This window comes from Equus przewalskii, chromosome 7 (genome assembly GCF_037783145.1).
Source record: "Equus przewalskii isolate Varuska chromosome 7, EquPr2, whole genome shotgun sequence".
NCBI lineage: Eukaryota > Metazoa > Chordata > Mammalia > Perissodactyla > Equidae > Equus > Equus przewalskii.
This window is the reverse complement of record NC_091837.1, coordinates 18,701,315-18,722,619: the sequence shown is the minus strand read 5'-3', so window position 1 is coordinate 18,722,619 and position 21,305 is coordinate 18,701,315. Positions and strand designations below refer to the sequence as shown.

The 21,305-nt window shown below is 47.7% G+C and overlaps 1 long non-coding RNA gene across 1 annotated transcript; it reads right to left on the bottom strand.

The window, feature by feature from the left end:
- Nucleotides 1–288: 288 nt before the first annotated feature.
- On the bottom strand, nucleotides 289–3,823 carry LOC139084902 (uncharacterized). The gene is made up of 3 exons (XR_011542839.1): nucleotides 3,654–3,823; nucleotides 708–1,350; nucleotides 289–614 (listed from the first exon to the last, which is right to left on the bottom strand). It is a non-coding gene; the product is annotated as an uncharacterized lncRNA (long non-coding RNA).
- Nucleotides 3,824–21,305: the final 17,482 nt, after the last annotated feature.

The following is a 21,305-nucleotide window of genomic DNA, read 5'->3' as shown; positions in this document are numbered from 1 at the left end:
TTTAGAATGGAAAATCTACCATTCATTTCAACAGGTAGTTTTTCATGCTTTCGTGACATTGAGGTTAAATAGAAATTCTTTACAGTTTCATTATTGTAAAGCATAGAGTTGTTCTGATTTTTTTTTTAACTTGATAAATGAAAACCAAGACTTATGAAAGAGCGGAATTAGAAAGCAACTGTTCACTTCACAAAAAGGTTTGTCCTTGACCAAAAGATGCTCCTGGAGCATTTCTGACAGTTTGATTTACACGAGGTGGGTAACAATAGAGGAAGAAAAACAATGGAGTGAGAGTCCAGAGAAGTGAGTTTTATTCTGGGGTATGTTATCCTCTAGCTGTGTGGCATCTTCTGGTAAAGTAACCTCTCTGTGCCTTGATTCTCCTACTATAAAATGAGGGAGGGTTGGAAGAGATGACTGCTAAGATGCCGTCCGGTTCTGACCTTCTAGAGCTCATCAGGCAAATGCTAACATTTCTCCATTATCCTTCTGAAGAATTAACTTCAATCCCTTCACCAGTGGCCAGGGGAGGATTAGAGTCAAATTCAGCAAATTTTCTGCAGTTGAAATGCACAATGGCGTTTGTTGACCGGGAAACTTCCACAGCCTTCGATCTAAGAACAGAGAGTCCTGAAGTAAATGATCAAGACAGGAAATAACCCCCCCACACAGGAAGCTGAATAACGGTCTCAAGACAATACACTCACACTGGCCCCAAGGCTGTGTGTCCATTTGTCCAGTGGCAGGATCTGAGGTGAAATCCAAAATGAAATCGCAAGAACCATCGAGAATAGAAGGAAATTTGGCTTTTCCTTACGGAGGAGGAGCTTAGACAAGGACCATATTTTATAATTCTGGTCTCTCCCATCACGTCTTATACAGAAGTGGCGCTTGGCAAGAACTCGTGGACTCATTGGCTGTGAACTGCTCTGGGGGAGCAGGGGTCAGGCCATCTCGCAGAGAACATTGACCACGAGGAGGAATCTCCACGAACTCAGATCTGACTGAGCAGCTGCTCTGGCTCTCCGTGACACGTTCATCTGTCCTTCCATAATTCACCAGTTATCTCTTCCTTCTGGGCCTTAGTCTCATCGTGGTCATCGTCATCATCATCTTCTTCTTCTTCATCGCTTTCACCATCGCCTTCTTCATTTCTTCTTCCTTCTCCTCCTCATTATGATCTTCATCGCCCTCCTCCTCCTCATCATCTTCATTGCCATCATCATCATCATAGCTGGCATTTTTTTCAGTGTTCATATATAACTGACAATATGCTAAGTTCTTTACATTCGCTTCTCATATCCCTCACAAAGGTATTAAGGAGGCCTGGTTTTTCTCCCCAAAATAGATCTTGAGAAGAGGATTTAGGTGCAAACCATTATTTAAGAAGTGATTCCGGGAAGCATGAGGAGGGAGGGAGAGACAGGGGAGAAAGCAGAAATAGAGGATGCGTTAATGAGCAGTTAATGCTGAGGGGAACTGGCGAGGATCCAGCTGTGGACCAGCCTGACGGGCTGTGAGAGCACATGGCACCTTGTCCCAGGCTAGGAGTGGGATCTGTATCCATCACATCTCATGCCTCTTTGGGTGAGGTTACCCCTGAGGGTATCAAGCCCCTGGTACTTCTGATCTACTCTATCTTGGGCTGAGCACACACCTGCCATCCAGGAAAACCCTTGGGCAGAGGGACTGAACATCAGCATGTTGGGAATTGACCACATAAACTGTAGGTGACTTGGGGGGTGGGGGTGGGGCAAGGATATATGGGTGGGGCACCAAGAGCATTTGTGATGCTCTTATTATTCCAATCTTAGAGATGAGGAAATTGAAGCTCAGAGAGGTGGAGGAACTGACCTGGATCACAGAGCTCCAAAGTGGTGGAGGTTGATTTGAACCTGGGTCTGTAGATGCCAGAGGCTGAGCTATTAACGCCAATGCCCCCTAGCCCCATCCACTAACTGAGAAGGTGAGGGGGCGATAGCTCTAAGCTGCCTTCCACTCACAGCTCGCTGTGGCTGGTCTGGGTGATGGGGCTTAGAGTCTGGGGAGAGGGGTTTTCACATTCTCCTGTGTCGTCCCTCTCTAACATCTCTGTTATACATCCCAGGACAGGGAGGGGGTGGTTTGGAACACAGAGCTGGGATCCCTGGCAGTCGCGAAGCTTCACCGTTCCACATCAACCAGCAGCATCCCTGTCGCCCACCTGTCAATGAGGTTTGAAGCTCTGCAACTTTGGAGAAGTCACTTAAACACTCTGAGCCTCAGTTTCCTCATCTGCCCCATCGGAGAAGCAATGAGATGAGTACCTGCCTCATAGGTCTGCCTAGAATTCAGTGAGATGTGTATAGTTGGAGTATACCACAGCATCTGGCAAATACGAGCCCAAGAACTGCTAGCTTACTATTTCTATCATACATTATTAACTGTTATAACTACCTGGGCTCTGGTCTCCCACCTAGAACATGATGTTTCCAAAATGAAAATCAGGGCATTATCTGGAGCAGAGCCTAACAAAAAAAGGTGGCAGGGAAAATAAGACAAATTCAAGCTTCAAGTTCCCTCAATGGTCTACCATGTCGGGCAGCTACAACCGACCACTGCGTGTGCGTCTTGAATGGAAGGGGAAGATGATGTCTGCAGAAGCTTGTAGATGTCTGGCCAGACCCAACCTGAGACCGTCCCCTTTAAGTTGCCTGCAGTCCAAGTTTGACTTGGTATGGCCCTACTTCCTTCCTGCTCCCCTACACTCTGTTCTCAGCCCAGCAGCAGCTGGAATGGTCCTGTTGAAAAGAAGACACATCCTATCGCCCCACTGTTCGGAATCGGACAGTGGCCACAAAGCCCCATGCTGCAAAGTCCGAGCATTCCCCCTTCATCCTGTCTCCTCTGTGAGCACTCTCCCCATCCCCTAGCTCCCTCCAGTCCAGCCACATTGCTCCCCTGGGCGATTCTGAGACCACCGTGCAGGCTCAGGGCATTTGCACCGTCTGTTCCCTCCTTCTGGAATGTTCTTCCTCCCCTATGGCTCACTTCTTTACTTCCTTCAAGTCTCTGTCAAATGCTACCTTCTCAATAAGGACTTCTTCCTTACTACATCATTTAAATTACAGCAATCTTGCGTCCCCACCCCACTGCCGAGACTCAACCCTCCTTAGCCTATAGCATATCTTTGTTGACCTCCAACAGACTGTATAATTTGCCTATTTGCCTATTTATTAGTGCTCAGTTTATGGTCTGCCTCCTCCTCCCCAAAGAACAGCGATTCTCAACTAAGAGTGATTTTTGCCCCCCCGACCCCAGACATTTAGCATCGTCTGGTGATATTTTTGATTATCACAATTGGGGAGGGGTGCTACTGGCTTCTAGTGGGTTGAGGTCAAGGATGCTGCTAAACATCCTACAGGGCACAGGACGGCACCCACCACGATGAGTTCTCCAGCCCCAAATGTCAGCAGCACTGAGGTTGAAGAACTGTGCTGTTGAATGAAGATTCACAAACATAGGGCTTTGGGGCTGATTTTTTTTTTTTTTTTTTTTGCTATCTCCTGACACCTAGAACAGTGTCTGGCACACAGCAGTCACTCCATAAAGATTTTGGGGGTGAATAATTCCTAGAAAGGATCCCTACAGTAAAGATTTTCAGATTCACCCACATCTCAAGGGATGCAAAATTCCTCTTCTGATCAGCAGCAGAGCCAACACATGGGTACTCGCCAGCCAGTGAGAAAGATCCAGGTCCTTGTTTGGAAAGGAATCGTTTTCACCGGAAAGAAAGAAAGATGTCCCTCCAATGTCCCCAGCCGGAACTCGCACATTGTGTTCTAAGTTTAACACATCTTGTGCCTTCTCTGCTGAAACCTTTGGCTCCAGCCCATAATATCCCTGAATCCAGGAAACCATTATGACTGATCAGGGTCAAAGGTTGCTCCTATTGTAACCCACTTCCTCCATCAGAGTTTTAAATTTGGAAAACATTCTTATTGCTATTGTGTGGAATGTCAGCTCTCAGATAACCTCGGAATTATTTTTATTTGTCTACCATGACCTCCCCATCACCAAAAAAAGTAAAAAAAAAAAATTACAGAGCTGGAGGGGGCTTTCCTCAGAACATAATGTTAATAGACAGGGAGTCAGATAAGAGCCAGCTGATATTTTCAGCCTTTAACTGAATAAAAGGAAGGAGAGATTGTCAGATTCCCAGAGGGCCCCCAAAATGAAATTCCATTTCTTTTTTAGGATGGTTAGAATAGGAAAAAGATCAGAACCCTAAGAAGTGGCAATTTTAGGTGATAGTAAGCACTTTAAGCATACTATTCTCATAGCCGTAGAAATTTCCGGAATGTTCTGCTCACCTTTTATTTCTAGAAGAGTCACGGTACCGATAGATGTGTCCTGCATTATTACACTAGGACATCACAGAAATTTCTGGATTTCACCAGGAAGAGAAGAGGCAAGGGGCAGATGTTGAGGAAGGTCAGATCTTGGAATTACGTAGAGTAATTAAATGGCGAGAGGAAAGTTGCTCTGGCTAACAGTGTCGAACAATTGGGCATGTTGCCATCTTTGGGGAGAATGCATGCAAAAGGAAGGAGTGGGTGGAAGGCCTCTGATGCACTTATAAGGTCAAAAATAGTTCCTCCAGTCCATTCTGCAAATATTCACGGAGCCCCTGTTTAAGGATTTGTGCTGGATGCTGGCAGTACAAGACAGGAGGCACTGGAGTGTGATGCCAAATCCATGGGCATTGGCATGGGTTTGAATGCTTCCACCCTCACGTACTTGCTACACGAGCCTGAGCAGCTCACTTCAACCCACTAAGACTTGGTTTCCCCATCTGTAACACAGGATTGACAATAACAGGCACCTCCCCCAGGGGGTAGTTGTCAGGATGCTATTTGGCAAAGTGCCCAGTACATGGAAAGTATTCAACAATAAAAGTCAGTATTGTTAGAAGACAAAGTCCCTCCTCTTCCATTGTTCATAATCTAATGGGGAATACATCGTCATAATTAAAAGAGCAACCCACATTTACTGTGCATTCACTCTGTGCCAGTTTCTACACTACATGCTTTACAAATATCATCTCCTTGAACCCCACAGCAGCCTGCAATAGATGTAAGACTTGTTCAATAATACGCCTGGTTCTCCTGCCCTTGGACAGTTGCACTTCCTTATGTCTCTCATTTGGGTTGGGCCATGTGACTCATTCTGGCCCGTGGAGTACTGGGGAAGATTATGGCTGTCCCTGCCTGGCTGGGGCATTTAACTGCCAGTGCATGACCCTGAGGCATATGATGGTCCCCTCGCCACCATGAAAAGTGCCACTCCGGTTGGTGGGGCCTTGGTTGCCATTGGCATTGAGGCCAGATGCCCAGAGCTTCATCCTCGCCCGCTAACACGCCCTGCTCTGGCTCCTCGCCCTTCCTCTCTCATTGCTTACTTCTCTGCCAGTGCTTCCTGGAATCACTTCCCCAGAAAACTGCTTGCACTCAAATCCCACTTGCTTTGGGGATTATCCACTCGGAAATAACAATCTTAATCCACTGAGGTTAGATCTTGCAAATCCCACTTAGAATTATCTACAGATGAGCTAAACTCACGGTCAGGTCAACACAAGTTGGTCTAACTCATTCATCCAATTTATCTCGAAATAGCTTCTGTTTTTGTACATGCTCTTTGGGTACACTTAGTCCAAGGGTGAGGATGCCAGACAAGAGGCCCCTGCTGATGTGCAAAGAACACGTCGCATGAGTAAGAAATACACCTGTGTTGTTTCAAGCCACTGAGATTTGGAGCGTAGTAATTACTATAATAGGACTTTGCCTCTTCCGACCCTTAAGCAACCCTATACGATCAATGCCATTCTCATCCCCTCTCTATAGGATGGAACTTGAGCACAGAAAGGTGAAGTGCTCTGCCTGGTTTCTAGATCTCACACCTAGCAAGGGTTGGGGGCAGGAGTCGCAACCATTTCTGTCTAAAGTTCATGCTGGAAACTGCTATACCGTATAGACAACAAGATATACATAAGTAAAGCTATAGAAGTGATAGGAGGACTTTAAACAACGTGAAGAATTTGTTGACAGTGTAGGACGTTAGAATACCTGCTCAGGGAAACTGCTCGTTCTCCTGAGAATGGAGAACAGGCCATAGACACACTTGGTTGCCTAAAATAGGCTGACACGCCTGCTGTAGGTAAAAGGGCCAAGCGCAGCATCCAGAACTCAGAAGACATTCTGCACGTTTACCTGTGAACAGCAAGGTCGGGGAGAGAGGCTCTCGCCATATACCCTATTGCCATCAGAGAGGGCGGGTGAAGAGACTCTGGTCACTGCGGTGGGGCAGGCCTTCCTGCTTCCTCTCCCACTTCATCAATTCCACTTGATCTCTGTATCACCTCTTCCAAGAAAACCCAGGCACCTCCGAAGAGCTTCCAGTTTCCCCTCCTGGACTAGACAATCGTTACGTGATTATTACAGCAGAGATGTGATGTGCTAGGTAAACCTGGCCCCCAGAAAGTTAAACAAGCAGATAGTGGAGACACCTGGGACCCCAATGGGAAAGGCGAGAGTATCTTCTTTTGCATGTGTAAAACAGGAAAATCTTTATAAATTTGGGGAACCCTGAGCCAGAAGAAAATCCTTACAACACTGGCAAGGCAACAGAATTTCCTACCTGGCATCCTTTATCCTGCGATCCTCACCGGTAGGCTCAAGGAAGACATAGGAGGCGCGGTTAATGCCTCGTCCTCTCCCCTCTCGGCTCAAGGTTTCCATGTCGCCGAAGGTCTCATCCTGCAGACCAGTGCCAGGTCAGGGTGAGGGCAATGAAGCTGCCGCTGCATGACCCTGAGAGGGAGCGCCTCCTGAAATTCCACAGCCCAAGCACCTCGCTCCCCTCCCCCCATCCCACGGGTGCAAGCACCTGTGTCGCCCTCTCTGGGGCTTTCTCTACCCCAAGGAGCAAGGTCAGCCTTGCACAGGGCAGGCCGGAAGTGCCGGGGAGTTGATGAGCCCCAGGAGTAGCCCTCAACCAATGACAAAAATAAGACAGAGGATAAATATTCTGCCTCGCCACCGCTCAGGTGGGACCGCTCTGAACTGTGCTCTCCTCCATCCTCGAGAAGTCTCTAGTGCAGGCTGCCAGACGGAGCCGATAAAACCACAGCAAGCCCAGTTAGCTGCAAATTTCAGATAGACAATGAATAACAGTATAGGTATGTCCCACGTATTATGTGGGACTTTCACTAAAAAATTACTTGTAGTTTATCTGAAATTCAAATGTCACTGAGTGTCTTTTATTTTATCTGACAACCCCACCTCATGGTTGTAGCTCATTTATTAACATACTCTTTTCATTTCCTTATTTCTCCTCCCCCCAGTACTTCCTGGAATTACTTCCCAGTTGAGCTATGTGTCCTCAAGTTCTAGTTGCTTCTAGAAAAATTCAGCCTAAGGGGCGACCCAGTGGTGCAGTGGTTAAGTTCGCATGTTCTGCTTCGGCGGCCCGGGGTTCGCTGGTTCAGATCCCAGGTGCAGACATGGCACCGCTTGGCAAGCCATGCTGTGGTAAGCGTCCCACCTATAAAGTAGAGTAAGATGGGCACAGATGTTAGCTCAGGACCAGTCTTCCTCAGCAAAAAGAGGAGGATTGGTAGCAGTTAGCTCAGGGCTAATCTTCCTCAAAAAAAAAAAAGAAAAGAAAAATTCCACCTAAGGCAGAGACTTGAAGCCACCAAGGGTAGAGGTGGGGCAGTTTCTCCATCACGTACCCTCTGCAGCTTTTCTGGGCAAGTGCTAAACTCATCTCCAGGTCACCAAAGTGGGCATTGATCCAACTCATAATTTCAACCCACGCGAAATTCTTGTGTTCTCCGCAAGGTGAGAAAAGGAGATTCACGTCAGTCTCACCAGTGGGCCTCAGGGTGTAGAAAATGCGGCTGATTCGTCAGGCTCTTCCTCCATTACAGCTCCCCAAACTCCTCATCTTTCAGGGAACAACTCATTCCACAGGAGGCGACACGGTGGGTAGAAGTGTGCACGGTGGGACAGAGATCTACTCCCAGCTTCCGCTGTAAATGGAGACCACGTTGCATGACAAAGAGAAGCGCTCGGATTCCACGCCACCTCTTCATGACGCTTTATGACGGCCAAGAACACTCTGGGCTCTGAATGTGAGGGTTCGTTGGCCACTTGCTGGCTGTGTGACCTGAGCAGGCGACTTCACCTTGCTGAGCCTCAATTTCCCCATCTGTCAAACAAGGATGATCATACTTCCCACACGGGACAGTAGGGGCTTTCAGTGACACAATGTAGACAAGATCACTGTTGGCTGTGACTATGGTGATTATCATGCTACCCTGCTGTTGAATTTGTTTTGCAAAACCCGGGCTGTCATAGCTTAAGGGTTCTGTTTCCAAGGCAGGAATTGGAAGCAATGCCCATTACACATCAAAGCCTTTAAAATCACTTCTCCTGGCAGGAGGCTGTGGCTGTGACCGTTTTGCATAGGGTGCTCCTTCAGGAACGAGTCCCGAAGCCAGGAGAAAGAGGGAACACCTTCTAGCAATTTATCCAGCAGCATTTACTGAGCCTGTAGCTGAGCAGCGGGTGTCTCTTTAGATGGGATGTGAGTTCCTCGCTTTATCCAGCTAATGCCCGACCAGGCTAGCTCGCTCATTCTCACCCTGCCTGTCCCCAGCGGGCATTTGAGTTCGTGGCTTCTGATCCAATGCTGTTGTGTTTTTTTCCAACATCTTTTAAAATGTGTTTTCCCCCCAAATCCTTGAATAACGTACATGGGTGATGTTTCATGGTTTTACATAGCCCTGGTGTCCTATATGTACCCAATGGGAGGCCACACACTGCAGATGGAAGGCACAGATAAAAGCAATTTCTGTGTGCACCATTGGCCCCTCTGAGGGATAAATTGTTCTCTTCCTTCCGGTAAACAGAAGCGCATCTTGATTTTTGAAGAACAGAAAAGAACTCAAGGATTGATCTCTTCTCAGATCTCTAGAAGAAAGAGTTTTAAAACTGTAAAGCTAATCCTTACGCACATAATCTCAAATCAGGTGTTGATTTTTCTTTTTTTTAACCCATCCTAAAAATGTATCAAGCCTTCAGGATCAGGCCACTCCTAAAGGATGACAAAGGAAGGCTTTCAAATCCTAATGACGTTTGTTTTCAATTTTTGGTTTCGACCCAAATCACATCTTGGCCGGCAAGGACTTTCTATTTGTTATTTTCTTGATTCATAGGTCCTTAATGAAAGTAAAATTCAACCTTCCATTGGTCTTGTATGAATTAGGGACCGTGTAAACAGTACTTAACAGTTCTCATTGAAGGTCAGTAAATCCCCAAGAGATTAAATGACCCTGCAGGGAGCCGTGTAAATCTCCCTCGCTTTCATGGCAGCCCAGCCAAGTCCCCAGCCCGCCGTGCGCAAGGCTTAATAAACATGGTATGCATCTAATCAAAACCATTTTGCACCCAAAGAGGTTAGGGGCGTAAATCACAATTATTCTCAGCACTAAACCCTTGGCCCAAAGAGGCCCAGCGCTGCCAGATACCGTCAGGAGCTGACTTCCAGGACTTAGCTGTCTGGCACGGGTTTCCAGGTCTGAATGGCCAGCCTGCTCCTCAGCAGGACAATCCAGATGTGGGTATAAGGTCTGAAAAGGATAGCGATCTCAAATGACCCTCTTGCTTCTCTGCATTCTATCCTCCTTACCAGCTATGGCCTGATACAGAAAAACATTGTCCTCACCTTGACATTCAGATGCAGGTGCAAACGCATTCTTCTTGACACTCTTGAGTTTAATTTCACTCTTCGCTTTGGGTTACTTTCGGTGTCAACGCCTAGATCTGCTCTTGAAGGCCCACGAGTTCATTTATGATATGCAAACATGCACCATTTTAAAAGAAGATAGCATAACAGCCCAAGAACCTGGCTGAAAGGAACTCCAGCAAAGAGCGACATTAAACTCAGGAATGTCAAGAAGGGTGCCTCTGACCTTGATCTGAATGTCAAGATGAGGATAATGTTATTCCCCAACACAGCTATCAGTCACAGTTGAGAATGAATAGTTGAAGGAATGAAGTTGTAAAAACAGAAAGTGGTCTGTGATGTTGGGGACTGGAGTAACCAGACCAAGCAACTTTTCAAGATTTTCCCCAAAATGCTGCATGAGCACCGAATTGGATCCACCGTATCTATCAAATTTGACCCCTGGGTCATGCACCTCAGGTGGACATTGTTCTCTTTATTTCAGGCATGAAGACTCTGAGCTCAGAGGAAAGAAACCAGGTCTTTTGGTCCCCCAGCGGGTTGAGTGAGACACCTGGAGTTCAAAGCCAGGTCCACCCCAACTCCAGAGACCAGCTTCTGTCGTTTTGACATGCCGCTCCTTAGAGGAACAGGACAAGAAAGATACTCAGCTCATCTCCAGAAAGACGCCTGTGAAAGGGAAGTGACATCTGAACTGCTAAGGAAGAGCCCCTTGAAGTCAGAGAGTAAAACCAGGAAAGGGAGCTCTGAAATGTGTCAGCTACTTGGGATTCTGAATCCTTCTCAAGGCATGGTCCCGAGGGCCGCTACAAATCACAACGGCCCTTGGAATAATATCGGTATGCCATCCCGGATAGAGCCATCGACAGGGGCATCATCTGGATGCTCCTTTCCACTGCGACGAGTTGTTGCTCTGTTCACAGTCTCTCTGGCCACGCAGAACAGGAGTCCTCTCCTCTCTCTCCCAATGTCTAACCTGCAAGTTGCCTAAGCAGCTCTTGGATGCCCCAGATTTTCCTCTGCAGTGGCCTCCCGTGAGTTGGAGCCACGTCCTCTCTCCATCGCACAAACTATCCCGAATGGTCTCGAAGCTCCCTGCAGTAGCGTCTTCCCTCGATATTTTGGACCCTTGCTGGTATGTGTGGCCACATCTCTTCTTTCATTCTCTTTTTGTTCTTCCTCTTCCAGCCCTTTTGGAGCCTCCTGCCTTCAAGTCTTTCATTGGTGCAGTAATTAAGTGCTCTGCGTTTCAGGGACGAGGCACCCTCAGGGGGACTTAAGGAAAAGGGAATTTATTGTAAGTGAATGGAAACTCTGGGATTTCCCAACAGAAACCTAACAGAACCCTGGTTTCATCTGGGTGTCTATTCCGTCACTGTCTCCAGAGGTGGAAGCTGCTGAGAGTAAGTCAGGAGGCATCTTTCATCAGTCCAGGGGAAGCATGTTATCTAAGCCGGGCTAGTCTAACTGGGGGAAGAAGCTTTCTGCATTTGAGTGCAGAGCAGTTCCTTCTCTCTCAATTTTGACTGCCAGGTATGACCAAGGACCAAGGAAGCCTGTCGTCTCGTAGCTGTTATCGTGTTGTGACAGTGAGTGGAACCAGCCAGCTTGAGGACGAAGCCACAAAGGAAGATGATGGCGTGAAGAATGTCCCTGAGTACTGAGTCACCGGGGACATCATTGAGCTGCTTGCCAATCCATGCTGTATCTACCCTACCTCTGGGCTCCCATGACTTGACTGTACAACCTTAAGTATTGCCTAAGTTTGAGTCTGAGTTCTCTGGTACTCCCGCCAAAAGCATCCTAACTGATGTATAACAATACTTACGGTCAGACTTGAGAACTGAAAGAGATTTCACGGCTCAAGAACGGACCCCTCTCTTTGCCTCTTCCCCCCTCAGGATCTGCCGGCTCCATTCTCCTCCCTTCCTCAACTGCAATCCTCTCCTTAGTCCCCACCCAAATTTGGTCCGTAATGGGACACTTTCGCTATGGGTCCTAGCCAGCCTATGGTTGGATCCCCTCAGACGCCCACCTACCTGTCAGGGGCTGCCAGGTTTCCCTCCATAGCCATCCTCCCCCTATTTATTTAGTAATAGAATCTAGAAAGTTGAACTGGGTATGCAGCCACCTAGAGAAAGACTGTATTTCTCAACTTCTTCTGAATCTAAGCCATGGCCATATGACTAAGTTCTGGCCAACAGGAAGTCAACAGAAGTGACAGGTCATATCCTTACAAGGAAGACTGTGCCTTCGGTGTCCTCTTTCCCCCATCCCACTGCACAGAATGCAGACTTTGTGGCAGGAACTGGAGCAGTGACCCTAGATCCCAAGCGCTAACAGAGAGAAACGAAAGAGAAGGGACTGGAGACTGGGACTCCCTCGCTGTGGGATAAGCAGGCCAAGTGGACTGCTCGTGCTTGGAGCATTGCAAGAGAGCTTGGGAGCTGGATGGCCCATCAGAGCTATTTTAAATCACTAGGAAGGGGCTGGGCCTTTCAACACCCAAGTCAATCAGTCATTGGGTGTAGGGTGACCCTGGAGAGTGGGCAATCAGCTCCCTTCAGCCAAGGGCAGGTCCTGCAGAGCAACTCAGCTATGAGCCGGAAACATCGTCCATCTCTAGAGCTGGAGCAATGAGTCCCTTGCTTCTGAAGGAGGGATCTGAGTTACACGCCACAGCATCCACTACAGTTTTCATTTGTTCATTCAACAAACACTTATTATGCTCCTACTCTGTGCCAGAAAATGTGCTCCTTTTCCTAACTTGCCCTGCTTCGACCCTCTCCTCGTTGCCATCCCTTCCTTGATGCCTCCTCCTCCATCTCTGTCTCCAACCCCCACAGTTTGCCTGGAGCCAGAACTTCAAGAATTGGCTGGCGCCTTAATTGCTTCTCTCTCCTCTGTGACATCAATTGGAGGTGACATTTCCCGGGCACAGAGCTGCATCCCTGTGGCTGCATATTCCCCCTGTCACAGGAGATCATTGAAGCTGTCACCAGTGGAAAGCTAGAAGCCACTAGAGGAGCAGGGGGCGCAGAGGTCCCGGGTAGCTTCGAAGGGTTGGTGAGACACACTTCCCAGAGCGGGTTCCAGAGGCACTTTCTGCCCCGCTGCTCTCTCCCTCGGGACAGTTGACAGGATCTGACATTTCAGGGGTTACCCGACTGAGCCACACCAACTGGCTCTCTTACCCAAAGGGAGGGGGAAAGGGCTGGATCCTGGGTGGCAAGCCCGTCCCTAAGGAAGGAACAGAGCAATGTGGACAAGGAGAGAACGGGAATCAGGCAGAGAAGATTCCACATGCCTCTAGTGGCAAACAGAGCTGGGCTTGAGCTCTGGTTCTGTGCCTCAGAGATGCCGCAGTTTCCCCAGCTGTAAATGGGGATAATAATAATAATATAATAATAATAATAATAATAAAATACCTCAAAGGGTATTTTTGGGTCAAGCAAGCCAAAATACAGGGGTATTTGTTTATTCTTCTTTTTTGCTTCCTCCAGCCGCACTGGTTACCTGTGGCCAGTCCATCCGCAGATCATGTCAGTCTCCAAAAGGTGTCCTGAAAATGACCACTTGCCCCGTCTCCACTGCAACCAAGCTACCATCATCTCCTGCCCGGACAACCTCCTAGGCTCCTGACGAGTCGCTCTGCTTCCACTCCTACTGTCCCACACAGCAGTCAAAACATAATTTGCAAAACATAAATCAGCTCACGACGTTCCCCTGGTTAACACCTTCCAGGAGGCTCGCATGGTGCTTAGAAAGAAAAGACCCTCTGTGTTCTGGCCCTGACCCCCCTCCAGCTTCCCCCTTGCTCACTAAGCTTCAGACCCCCCCATCACCTTTCTTCCTTGAACAAGCCAGGTTTGTTCCCACCTCAGGGCCTTTGCACTTGCTGTTCCCTGTGCCTAGAATGTTCTTCCTCTGGTCTCACCTGACTGATGTCTGGACCACTTCAGATCTCTGCTCAGATGTCAACTTCTCAGGGAGGTCATCCGTGGCTGCATAACCTCAAGTACCACCTTGGCACCCTTCGTTGAGCTTGCTCTCTCTCTCTCTCTCTCTCTCTCTCTCTCCCCCTCTCTCCCTCTGTCTCATGCATATACACACTATTTATTTTTATCATCTCACCCCTTGTCAACATTTTCTGGTTCATTTAGTTGCTCATCTGAGCCATGTGTCAGCCTGGAATCTTCCTGTCTTGTTCACCATTGAATTCCCAGCGCCTAGCCCAGTGCTTGGGACTTGATAAATATTTGTTGCGTAAATGAAGGATGCAGGTGCCTGGCACGTGGCAAATAGACTATAACCATGTCATGACTATTACTATTAGAAAGGGGAAGGCTTCTAGCCTGGTGCCAAATCCCCAGGCTCATTTAGTGGACTGTGTCAGTGCCACCCACAGTAATGGAGGTGAAACCTACAGCTGGAAATGTCTTGTTCCACCCTCAACAGCTCCCAGAGCTGCTCTCTAAATTATTATTCAAACTGACAAAGGCCAAACAGGTGCTGGGGAATGTCCCAATCCATCTCAATTTCAGTTTGTCACCCAAGATTCATGCGCTCTCAAAGCTCGAAGGGCCCGAGAGACAGTCCGGGAGAGCGCTCTCATTTTTCAGATGGGGATATTGACGCCCTGAGAAGTTAATCACATCACTGGTCCTGCAACACACCAGCCCCTGTCCTGGATCCATTGTCCTTGGCTGAGCTCTGGCTCTCGTGTGTACGCTCTTTGCGTGACCGGCTTTCTGCACGTCTCTCTTGTGAGAGCTTAAATGGCAATCCCCCTGGGAATAATTCTTTAACACACAACCCCCCCCCCCCCCAGAGATCTCCCACTAACCCTGTTCTGTTACTGTCTTTTTCACACTTGGAGGAATGGCTTATCTAATTTTCCACCTTCCCCTCCCATAGACTCAAGTCCACGATGGCAGGAAGATGTCTGTCTCTGGCACTCTTGCATCTTCAGCATCCACATGGGGCCGGGTACTTAGTAAGCGCTCCAGAAACACCTGATGGGGGAAAACAGACCTAAGCCCGCATTCCAATGGAAAATGGTGAATTCTCAAACCGTTTGCTCGTGGGCGTAAGGGGAGTCTTCATCTACTTTCAAGGCTTGCCTTCTCCAATGCCGCATTTCTTTAGCACTCCCAGTATCAGCTGGATTTTATTATTAATAATAAAAACAGCCCATGATTTATGGGGCATCATGGAGCCCAGGCTGTCTAGTGGGCTTAAGCTTTGCACATAAAAATCAACGTTGCTACTTGAAACCCAGCAGCTCAGCAAAGAGGGAAGTGGAACCATCGGGCCCTTGTGAACCGAGACGCTGGGCTTTGCTTCTGCCGTTGGGTCCTGCCCAGCTCCAGCTGGATGAGCCCGAGTTCTCCCTGTGCCTCGGCTCTTCTCCTCCCCATACGTACACCTTCCCGGGCTTGCCAAGGATGGGGCTCTGGAGCTCACGGTCTTCCTCCAAGTCAGACAATCGCAGCACTGGCAGCTGGAGGGACACCTTGAAGATCGATGCGATTAGGGGTCACGTTTGGCTTGCAGGATTGCTTTCTTTGGCCCATGTCACGCTTGTAAGAAATCTGAATTAATTGCAGCCGTTCAAAAACCAAATTTTACATAAAAATCTTGCGTTCTCTCTTCTCTTGAACCATAAAGAAGCTCTGGCGACGTGGGGCCCACCTTCCTGTCTGGCCACAGTCTGCAGGAGCTGAGTGACGCCTGCATCCTTTCGAGGGGCCAGGCCCCGGTTTTCCCAGTCGCCCTTTCTGCCTTGTGCACTGTCCCCCGGGCCCACTGCACTTGCTTGCAGAAATTATCTGGCTCAGAACTTAGCATTCGTGAAACAGCCAACTCTCCGTTTCCCGGATGGAGGCACCGAGGCCTAGAGAAGAAAACTCAGTTATCGAAGACCCCCGGAAGTGAAGGATGGACCCCAGCCTAGAGCCAGTCTCCTGGCTCCCACCAGCACTTCTGCGCCCACCTTGCACTTGCAATACTGCTCCTCGTAAGGCCACTGTATTCACTTTCTCGGGCTGATGTAACAAGTTACCACAAACCAGTGGCTTAAAACAACAAGAATTTATTCTTTTCGTTCTGGAGGCCAAAAGTCCAAAACCACGGTGTTGGCAGAGCCACACCCCCGTGCTGAAGGTCTTGGGAAGGGTCCTTCTCTTCCTCCAGCTTCCGGTGCTCCTGGTGTCCCTCGGCTTGTGGCTGCATCGCTCCGATGTCTGCCTCTGTCTCACATGGCCTTTCCCCTCTCTATGTCCTCCTCTTTTTTCTTTCCATTCTCCTCCTGCCTTACTCTAACAGGGACACTTGTCATCAAATTTGGGGCCCTCCCGGGTGCTCCAAGATCATCTCACCTGGAGATCCTTCAGTTAATTTACATCTGCAAAGACCCTTTTGCCAAGTAAGGACACTTTCACAGCTGGGGGGGCATGGCAGTTAGGATGGGGACATATCTTTTTGGAGGCCACTATTCAACTCATGACAGCTACTAAGCTAAAAGAATTCCCTAGAACACCCCAGCCTAGGAAAGGCATCAGCCTAGGATGGGTTTTAATTGTCTGACTGTTCCAGCGCAGGCTGCTCTGAGGCCCTGGGATGCAGGCGAAGCTGCAGGACAAATGCAGAGGCGCCAAATGGCCCTCACAGTGACTTCCACAAAGAAAGCCTCTGAGAAAGAAAACAAAATAACAGTAACTACAATCCTTTATATCACCGATAATAGTCATGGTAATTACAGTAATAAATAACAACAATAATAATAGCCAGGCATAGGCATTATTTCACTTAAGACTCTTAATAACACAGTGAGAAAAGTAGTGTCATGACACTTAGTATATCAGTGAGGAAACTGGAGCCTCAGAGAGGTTAAGTCACTGGACCAAGACCACACAGCAAGTACGTGATAGAACCAGGATCTGACTCAGGTCTGTCTGACTCCAAGCCCATGGTCTTCACCAGCCCCTGACCCAGGTGTGACATCTGCAGAGAGTAGGGACAAGTATGCAATTGTGCTCACATGGACTAAATCCCACCATCTTGGAGCATCCTCGAGAATGTTTCCCGCATCAGCCTCCTCTCGTTCAAAAGCAGTTGGTGCCGAGGAAAAGGTATCGCCAAGCTGGTGCACGTGATCCTTCCAGAGGCAGGGTCACATGCAATGCAAAGGTTTAAACTCCACTGGTGGCAAGGAAATGGTACAAGGGTGTGCCGGTCCTTTGTGATTCTAGATCAGGCGACGTTGATGAATTTCTCACCTCTCTGGCATCTTCCGTTCTCAAGAAAAGGCCAGGGGCCCGTCTGGAAGTCGCTGGGAGTCTGTACACCCTGGATTCTGAACTACTCCAAAGGGTGCAGGACTTGCCCCCGTTACCTGCGTTCTTCACACCCTCTGTTTCCGCTGCCCTGGAGCCACGAGCCGTCAACTCCTCTCGTCCTCATTAGTTCTCTAATTGGATTTTTTTGTAGATCTGACAAAAGGATTCTTACCCCCCAAAACACGTAAATAAAAGGATGAAAACAGCCAAGGGATGCAAAGGTAGGGGCTAGGCGTGTGAGAGCTTGTACCATCAGATGTTAAAAAGCAGCATAAAGCTACGACAATATAAACTGAGGTGCTGTCCTAAAGAAAACAGACAAATCAGTCAATAAATCAGAAAGGCAGATGGTTAGGACACTGGATTCCTAATAGATGGCAATATTAGAAAAAAATAATAATAGCCTTAATAAAGACGTTAACACATGTGGAGGCTTACTTTGTGCCAGGCACTAAGTTTTACGTGAATTAACTTGATTAATCCTCTCACTCACTCCGTGAAGGAGCACTATTATTATTCCAGGTTACAGATGAGGAAACAGAGGCACAGAGAGGTTAAGTGACTTGTCCAAGATCAAACAGTTAAATGGATTAAGTAGTTTGCGTGGATAATCTAAACATGAAAAAAGTTGCTGATCTATGAGTGGAGAAGATCTTCCCAAGGATAATGTTAGTGGCAGGAACAATAATGCGTAATATTAACGGATGCGACTCTATGAAGAAATCAAAACCAATTGTATCACCCACAAAAATAAACACACCATTTAAGGAGGGGCAGGGGGTAAAAAGACAGTTGACAAAATTGAGGCAATATATTTCTAAGTTATGACAGCAAAGACTTAACTTGTAATGGTTAATCTATAATGAACTCTCATGAATAAATTAAAAAGGTAGACACTTTAGTAGAAAAATTGGAAAAGTACATCAACAACCAATTCACAAAAGTGAAACTACAAAAAGCTAACAAGCATATGAAAAGAAAGTTCAGCTTCTCTAGTAAACAAGAAATGCAAGGAAAATAGAGGCAGAATTTTTTTTCTTCTCAAGATGGGCAAAGAGCTGAAGAGCTGACAGTGGCCGACACTGGGGCGAGGTGGGGACTGCAGCGTCCTCATGTACGACTTGCAGGCGTAGGAACTCGTGTAACCTCACAGAGGCAATTTAGCACATGTGTCCGAAAGATTTATACCAATCAAGTAGTAAATTCCTCTCCTGGAACTTTAACCTGAGGACATAATCAGGGACACACAGAGGCTTGTGTCTAAAGCGATCATTGCACAATTATAGGAAAAACAGAAATAACTTAAATATCCAACAAGAGGGAGCCAAGTCAATCAAGTTAGGGGTAGTCTTACAATGGAATATTTTTCAACCGTGAAGATCATGTGTTAAAAAATATTTCAGGATCAGAGGAAATTACAAGAGCATGTTCCTAAACGAAAAAAGCAGTGTGCACAGAACAATGATAATTCCATAATTATGTGTGTGTGCCTCTCCGATGACAGAGAAACTAAAAGGATAGAAAGTAAAATATTAACAATGCAACAGTGATTATCCTCTAAGAGCTGGAATTAGGTGTCCCCTTAGTCAGGCTGCGATAACAGAATATCACGGATGAGGTGGCTGAGACAACAGGCGTTTATTTCTCACAGCTTCGGAGGTTGGACGTTGGAGATTAAGGTGCGGGCAGATTTAGCGTCTGGTGAGGGCCGGCTTCCTGGCTCATAGATGGCCATCTGCTTGCTGTGTCCTCAGGTGGCAGAAGGGGACAGGGAGCTGGCTGGGGTCTCTTTTATGAGGGCACTAATGCCATTCATGACCTAATCACCTCCAAAGGCTCCACTTCCAAATACCATCGCCTTGGGAGTTACGTTTCAACACGTACATTTAGGGGGACACACACGTTCAGTATACAACAGGTGCTGGATCTTCTTTATGGTTTTCTGCCTCTTCCAGATTTTCTTCAGTGACCATGCAGGTGGTCGTCATTTCCGCTCTTCACCTTGTCTTTCTAGCTCTGCAGCCCCCAGGCACATAGCACGATCTTACCCTCCGGCCGTCTTCTCTTTGGGTAGGGCCATGTGACGCGTTCTGTGCAATGAGTTGTGAGCGCAGTGGCGTGTGTCCCTTCTGAGCCGTGGTATTGAAATGCCAGTGTGGGACAGTTATGTTTGAGACTGTGCCTGTCCTGTCAGCCAGGGTCACAGACTGACTGTGATGAACAGAACCCCTCTCACTGACCCATAAAATGGAGCATAAAAGAGCAACAAGCATATTTTTCTTTGTCTGCTTTTAAGCCCACCGAGATTTGAGGACTATTTGTTACCACAGCATAACCTCGCTTACCCTAACTGCAAAGAGTGTGTTGCTTTCACACACAAAACAAAAAGAATATTCCAAGAGGGAAAAAATATCCACACGCTGGTCTTAAAGACACTTTAGGACCTTGAAAGATGTGAATGTCGTCATTACAAAGAAAACATTTCTCTTATCACAGACCAATTCTTCATAAAACTTCATCTGCTTCATATGCCTAGTAATCCCTGCAGCGAGGCTGGTCCAGCTCATTGGAGGCAGCCCCAGCTCGAGAGTAAGACCAGACCTGGGTTCGAATCCTGACTCCGCCACTTACGTGTTGTGCAACCTTGAGCCAGCAATCTCATCTCTCTGGGTCTCAGCTCCTCAGAGGCATATCTGGGGATAATAACTGTACTTCTCTGTAAAAATTGGTAAAAAGATTGAATGAGATGTAGGGTGGATGACTACATAATTTATTGTCCCAATCAGGGCACTTTGAGGAGTGAATGCTATTACTGTTCTGGGATAACAGATGTAAATAGTGAGTGTTTCCGACAAAGCTGGACATGAAGTCATCCTAGACCCGACGTTCTCTACCTTGGCTGGACTTTAGCTGGGGAGTTCCAAAACTGCTGATGCCTGGTCCCCACCCCCAGAGATCCTGACCTAGTTGACCTGGGGTGTGCCTGGGCATGGTGAATTTCAGACTCTCTAGGCAATTCTGATCCACAGCCATGGTTGAGAACCACTGTCCCTAATAGACGTGAGGTCAAGTGCAGGGCGAGTGCCATCAGTGTTAATTAGCATTATCGTTATTATTATAGCATTATTATTACTACTTGAGAGAATCACAGGTCTAATGCTGAGCCTATTGTAATGATTTGGGTAATTATTACTATAATTAACAATCATTATTCCAGTGGGTGACATCTTGCCAATTACCGTGAGCCTGGCTTGAAACAGTGGGTCTCAAACAGGGGTGATTTTGGCCCCCCAGAAGATATCTGGCAATGTCTTCAGACATTTTTGGGGTGTCACAATTTGGGGGGGAAGGCAGATTGCTAATGACATCTTGAAGGTACGGACCAGGGGTGCTGCTAAACATCCTACAGTGCACAGGGCAGTACTCTCATCGAAGAATTACCTGACCCAAAATGTCAGTAGTGCCAAGGATAACAAACTTTGCTTTAGAAGTTGGGATGGGGAAAAACTCCCAAAGCAGAAGTTATGTCAGAAACTCAGGAGCAGCCTTTGTAGTTCTGTCCTTGCGTCGCCACTGTGCCCGCCAGCCGTGGAGGAGAGGAAAGCCCTGGGCCCGGTCCCGGGTTGCACCGTCGATGCCTCACTTAAACCTCCGCTGGATCCAGATCATCACACCCCAGGTATGCACTTGAGATTGCCTTTCGACTTGGAGGAGCCGTGCAAAAGTCTTGGCACCCGCCAGTGCAGGAAGCGTTCATAAGAGACTTCCTCGCAAGAGATAGGTCATCCAGGGAAAACCAGAAACAGATTTCTTTTCTTTCTCTGGCTCACTTCCGCTAGGCACCTTCAAGAAGCTCACTAGCACCTTAGTCATGGAAGAGAAACATTTAGGAGAAGAGAAGGGGGAGAAGCTGTTTATGTCATTGCAAGAAGGACAGCACTGAAAGTCAGCCCAGGCTGAGGTCTGGGGGAGGAGGAGGCAGAATTAAAGAGGGAGGGAGGGAGGGAAAGAAGGAGGGAGGGAGGAAGGAAGGAAGGAAGGAAGGAAGGAAGAAAGGAAAGGAAGGGAAGAAGAGAGACAATATGGGGAGAGGGAGGAAGGGACAGAAGAAGAAAGGGAGGGAAGGAGGGGTGGGTGGATAGATAGATGACTAAAAGGATGGATGAATGGGAGGGT